The sequence below is a fragment of the Microtus ochrogaster genome, unplaced genomic scaffold, assembly GCF_000317375.1.
Source record: "Microtus ochrogaster isolate Prairie Vole_2 unplaced genomic scaffold, MicOch1.0 UNK10, whole genome shotgun sequence".
Taxonomy (NCBI): Eukaryota; Metazoa; Chordata; class Mammalia; order Rodentia; family Cricetidae; genus Microtus; species Microtus ochrogaster.
This window is the reverse complement of record NW_004949108.1, coordinates 6,436,716-6,443,432: the sequence shown is the minus strand read 5'-3', so window position 1 is coordinate 6,443,432 and position 6,717 is coordinate 6,436,716.

Genomic DNA, 6,717 nt, shown 5'->3' with positions numbered 1-6,717 from the left:
ACTAGCTCTTGTAGACAAGGCTGGTCTCGAACTCACAGAGATCCGCCTGCCTCTGCCTCCCAAGTGCTGGGATTAAAGACGTGCGCCACCACCGCCCAGCTCAACTAATATTCTTATCAGGCTCTGAGATCCTAGGTTTCCATGTAGCTGTGTAGATCCACTTCCTTTGGGCTAGCCTTCCTCTTTCTCAACATCTCCATCTCACACAGTCCTCCCTGCTTACGGGTCTCTGCCCTAGTATCCTACCCCTCTGCTGTAATCTACTGTCCCCTCTCCATTAATGCACATCTCCCGAAAGGTTCCTTTCTATTTTCTGCCTTTCACTTGTGCTGCAAGTGGAGCGCACTTAATTTTGAAAACTGTTCTTTGCCCCCTTACCTTTTCCATGGTTTCATACTTACAATTGTTCTAGTGCAATTGTTTTCTATCATGATCCTCATGAAAATGTCTCCATGGAAAATACTATAAATCTTTATATCCTCCCTTCTGAGAAATTTGTTCTTTTCTTCAAATAAAATATCAATGTTATTTTATTTTCTCATTTGTTTCATGATCAAATCTCTTCAAAAATACCATTCATGCCTTGGAAAACACTGTATTTCATCTATGCTTGTAACAGCTACGTGTAGTAAAGTTCATAATACACAACATCATCTTTAACAAGTTCTGAATCAGTCCAGTTCCAATGTTAAGCAGGTAAATGAGAATATAATATTCATATTTTCCAATTTTAAGCATAAATGACCATTGCCTCAAAATGAAAATCACTGAAAATAAAAGGAACATTAAAGTGTACTCAGGTGAGGCTAGGAATGACACTGGTAGCCTGCATGCTGCTGTTGGAAGCATAAATAAAATTATTTCTTAGGAAAAGAGCTGCTGAATTCTTATGGACTAAAAGAACATTAACTGTACAACCCAAATATCTAACTAAGAAAAAGTCTTAAAATGTTGATGGACTGTATACTAGTAGTTTTATTGAGATTGTAATTTTACCTGCTTGATGCATCCAATTAATTTTTAGTTATAATAGTCACATTTATGCAATATTCATTATAACTTCTATAATGGTCACTACACTGAAAATCTATGTACACTGTGAATGCTACCCTTTATTTCTAGTATACCCCGATGACCTGCTTTCTCTTTGCAAAACTTACAACATTCTCTGTCTCCACAGATATAGATGTGAGTATTTTATATAATTAAAACAGTGTAAAATCAGTGGCTGAGAGTACTTGCTACTTTTTCAGATGACCTGGGTTTGGTTTCCATCACCCAGAAGGAACCCCTAGCTACCCACAACTCAGTACAAGGGGATTTGATGCATTCTACTGACTTATTTGGGCCCTGTGTACATACCAGCATGTATTCAGGCAAAACATTGAAATGTAAAATAAAACAGATAAAATATTTTAAAAAATAAATAGTATAAAAGATGCCTCTTTCTGACATATTCTGAAATACTTAAGTTCTCCACACTTTTTAGTACTTATTGGTTATAACTGTTACTTTGCAATGCTTATTCATTCTTCTATTTATTCATACTTTTGGACAATTAAAAATTCATTGCTTTATGTCTAATATTTATTTATGAGTGAGTACATACCATGTTTGTCTATCTGGGTCCAGGTTACATCACTCAGGATGTGTGGTGGTGTTCTTCAGATGTTCATTAGATTGTCTAGGGTTGTTGACGTTGCCTTTTGGTCAGGTCCCTACATTCTTGTGATCATTGTTCTAATCAGCCCACCTATTCTTGAACATGTAATGCTCATTTTTCAACTACTATGATTAAAACCTCTACGATTCTCTTTAGTGTTACTTGTTTGTCATTTATATATTTAACAATTTCTTATTAGACATATGTAAGTTTATATCTGTACATTTTGATTGAATTGATTGTTTTGTTCATTAGTCTTTGTGATTTTTGGAACAGGATCTTTCTATGTAGCCCTGGCTGGGTTAGAACTCATTATGTAGACCAAGCCAGCTTCAAATTCACAGAAATCTGCCTGTCTCTGCCTCCTGAGTACTGGGATTAAAAGTGTGTGCCATTACCTCAGCCTGGGTGAATGGATTTGGATTAATATTGAATTCTCTCTATGAACTTTGGGTATACTATCTATTTGTTCTCATTCCAATACAGTCATTCTAGCTATTTCCACTGCTTACCTTTTACAGTCCTTTTTTGTATTTTTTTTTTCTGATGACATACATTTGGGTGGTTTTTAACCAATCTAATATATCTAACTTTAGACCACTTAATCAACTTAGTGTTATTATTAACAAAAGTGGATATTATTTACTATCTTAATATATATTTGTATATATCAATAGTCATCATTAATATACATCTCAAATATGAGGTAAATACTATATAGTATTTTCATTTTGACAGTGAGATCTTTCCTTACTGGTTGTTCTGTGGATAACTATGTATGATGATGAAATTGTAATATACTATATAGTCTTACAAATTTTTTCAAACAAGATAATAACAGCTATTTTATATGGTTATTTGGGGATATTATATATTATGTCGTATGTGTGCTTGAAGTTTAATGTATTATAATTATTCCTTCATACAGTTTTGTTTCAAAGGAGAATAAAGCACAGGGTTTGAGTCTTCATAACTACAAAGACTTTACCATGAATCCTATTTCTTATTTCCAGGTCTCTTTTGTTTCTGAGTCCCTCTCCCCCTACTCTTGCTCTGTTGCATTTCTGCGTTTCTTCTCAGGCTGACTCCTGTCTCTGCAACACTCATTTCCTGTACTCCCACTCACTCCGTAGTTTGGTTATTGTCAAATTCATTACATCTTTATACATTAGAGTCACAACAAGAGATTATGTAGGCCTTATTTCATATAATTGCTTTTCAGTCAGTTAAAAGAGAAAATACATATTTAGACTATTATTCTTAATTATGTAATTAACATTATCTTTGCACTGTGTTTGTTATATGAATTTTGACTGCTGTAATTGCTCTTTAAAAATCACACTTTCTGCCTGAGGAGGTCCTTTTGCATTTTTTAGAGGTTGAATTGATATTAGTGAATTAATTTAATTTTCACTCACATAGTAAAGCTCTTCCTAGGCCTTTGTGTTTGAATACACTTTATAAAAGTGTTGTGTCCCTATGCGATTGTTGAAAATTCAGATCATTTCTTTTACCTATATGCTGCTTATTGTGCCATCCTACTACATCCAAATAATGATTTTTGCAGCTTGTTGCAGATAAGTCTGTGCAGTTTTAACATGGTTCAGTGGAAAATTAGGAACACATCATTCTGGAACCCTCACCCTCTCAGAGATTTTTATTAAAACATATTTTAGTAACAATTCAGAACCTAGTCAGACCTTTAATGTTTGACTTTCTTTGCTTGTCATTATGTTGGAACTAGAGCTCTTTGTGTTTAATAAAATAAACCAATCATTGAAAGAGAAGAATCTTAAGGCTGCACTACTGTGAGGAATGCAGACAAAGATGGTCTCAAGGGAAAGGTTGAAGTGGTATAAAATTATAAATAGATGTAATCATGAAATTCTGAAGTGCTTCTGCACAGTAGGCTGAACGCAGATAATAATAATGTTCTACCTATTTCAAAATTCTATGTAGAGATTGACGTTTTAAGTGTGTGCGTGTGTGTGTGTGTGTGTGTGTCTTGTCCATTTGTGACTAAGTGGAGGCCAAGATTCTTGTTGTAATGCTGTCCTAAGTTACTTATCTACCTTATATTTGGAGACACAGATAATACTAACCCTAAAGCTAGCTACTTCCAGAAGTCCTTCAGTATCAGTAACCAATCCCCAGCACTGGGATTATAGGTACAAATCACCCTGTCCAGCATGGATGGGCACTCAGAGAAAGCTCATTTCTTCAGTCTTCTACAGCAAACACTTTAGCCACTTCACCATCTTCCCTGTGAGAAAACGACAATGTTTATAGTAAAATCAAATATGATGTGGAGGCCAGAGAGGTGGCTCAGCAGTTGAGAGCACTGCTACCTTTCCAGAGGACCTCGGTTTGATTTGGAGCACCCACATGGAGGCTCCAAACTACCTGTGACTCCATTCTCAAGTAACCTGATGCCTTCTTCTGGCCTCTCAAGGAACAAGGAATCCATGTGGTGCAAAGAAATATATGTGGAAAAAATACCCATATATACATACACACATATACATACACACTGCAAATCAAATTTTGAGAATCTAGTATGCATTATCTGACTTAAAATGTATATGTAAAACCACAAGATTATGCCATTAATATCAACATTTATATTTTTATATGCCACTTAAATTAATTTAAGAAAATAAAAGTTCAAAGAGACATTTTATCTTATGTCAGAACATAGCTAGTAGAGATTACTCCCTTATTCTGTTGGTTATCTATTTATGTAATTCAGTTCCTTTGCTGTAAAGAAGCTTTTTCACTTCATTCAATCCCATTTGTCAATTCTTGATATGATTCCCAAAGCTATTTATGTGTAAAACATTGTTATTAATACGTAAATTATACAGTAAATATAAAGCCTCATCTGACCTATAGCTTTAGTTATAAAACAAAAAACAAAACCAAAACAGGTGTGAGAAAGTGGTTGACAGAAGTGCTTGTTGTACAAACATGAAGACTACAGTTTGGATCCCTAGAAGTTATAGAAAATGACAGCATATCTATCTAATCAACAATCTCGATGTTGAGAAGGGAAAGATGGGAGGTGCCTTGTAGTTTGCCAACCTAGCTGAATTGGTCAGCTGTAGACAGTGCATCTGTCTCTTCAGCTAGATGGAGAATGACTGAGGAAGATACCCATTGTTGACATCTGGGCTCCATATGGATGCACATACACACACACACACACACACACACACACACACACACACACACACACATACATATTGTGTATGTTTGTACACACATACCCACAAAGTAAGTCAAATAAGCAGAGTTGGCCATTTGATTGTTGAAAGTCATACCAGATGTTTATTCTCTATTGTGCTTTTTTCTTTATCACACTGTGATTGGATATTTATAACTAATTATGTAATTACATATTTATTACTGTCATAGAAATATATTTAAAATGGAATAGGATATTACTGTAAGTTTAAAATGCTTAATTTTCTAAAGTTAAAAATCATAAGCCATTCAATTACAAGTTACTCCAGCATTCCGAAAATTATCACCATTTATTTTACCCACCCCAAACACCATGTACTTGCGTACATTTCTGTGTAATAAAAATCAGTGGCAGCATCTTTTTTTTTTGTTTTTTTGTTTTATACTTGTCAGTGATGTAGTCAGAATGTTGAGATATTTTTGAAACCTGTTTTAGGTTTGTCATTTTGGAATCCATAACAAACCCAGAAACTATGGGGTAGATCATACCTCCGTAATCATCCCTTTTTCAGTCATTCCTTTGCCTTGGCTTAGGATCCAAGCAAGGAATTGAAGGCATTTTAGATTCCAGGCTTGTACCACCTAGCCAGCATTTAATGATCAGAGAGATATTCCTCCCCTTTTGCATCTGTTGGTATGTTATTTTGTTGAAAAAATGTCTGTTCAAATTCTTCTCTAGTATCACACTTGGTAAGTCTCACTATATTTACATAACACTCCCATAGGAAAACCCTAGCGTAATTAGGAGTAAATAATACATTGATTAGCAGCATTTATTTTTGCTCCTTTTTTCAATCTTTATTCACTCTGTTTGTGCATAGAATAGTGTCTACCTTTACAAAATACCCATTAACATAGAAGGGAAGCCCATTATACTTTTTGTTTCTGATTTGGATTTGAAGATTCTAGTTTTGAAGAGTTGGAACCATGTTGTATAAGGAATAACAATACTAAAATTTCAATGGCAACTTCTGCTATTTTATAAATGCTCAGAGTGTTAACATTCTACTTATCAATAGAAAGTTAAATATACAGTTCAATTTTTCTCTTCAGAGAAAAACATCTCAGATAGACATTATATTTAAGAGATGTTTCATAAAATCCAGTGACAGAGAAAGTTTAATCTTACTTGTCAACTCCTTAAAATGTCAGCCTGAGAACCCCACCTTGATCACTGATGCCACAGAATGTCATGACAAGGATCAGTGTGATGTCTTCTCTTCAACATAACAATTATGTTTGTTAGTATAATATTGCATCATTGGCTGTCTACACATTACATAGTAGTGAAGAGTATGGAAAGATTTTTTTATACAGGGATTTGAAAAGTATGGAAAGATTTTTTTTAATACAGGGATTTAAATGGCTTCCAGCACAGCACTATAATGCCTGTAGCATTATTACTACAATCATTTATAGATCTGAAATATAAATACGAATGCCAGCAATTTGTTTAAGAAACTGCTATTTAATACGAGAGACAAAGTTCAAAGCCTGGAGGCATCTTCTGAGTTTGCACTTTGTCTTTGCTCTGTATTACATACATACATCATGCCAAGTTCCTGAAATCCCATTAGAGGTATTTATTAGTTTGGTTCTATGCAGCCCCATGGAAGACACAATCCAGATGTAAAACTGTACATGCTGTTAGGAGTCACTGCAAAACACTCGTGTGTGACTTGATCAGTTTTCTTCTGGGTTTTGCTTGGGTTAATTGGAGGTGAGCAGGACACTAGACTGAGCTTGAAAAAGTAAATTAGATTATTCAAAAGGAAATCTATAGCAGCACTTTTATGATTTCTACTTAAGTA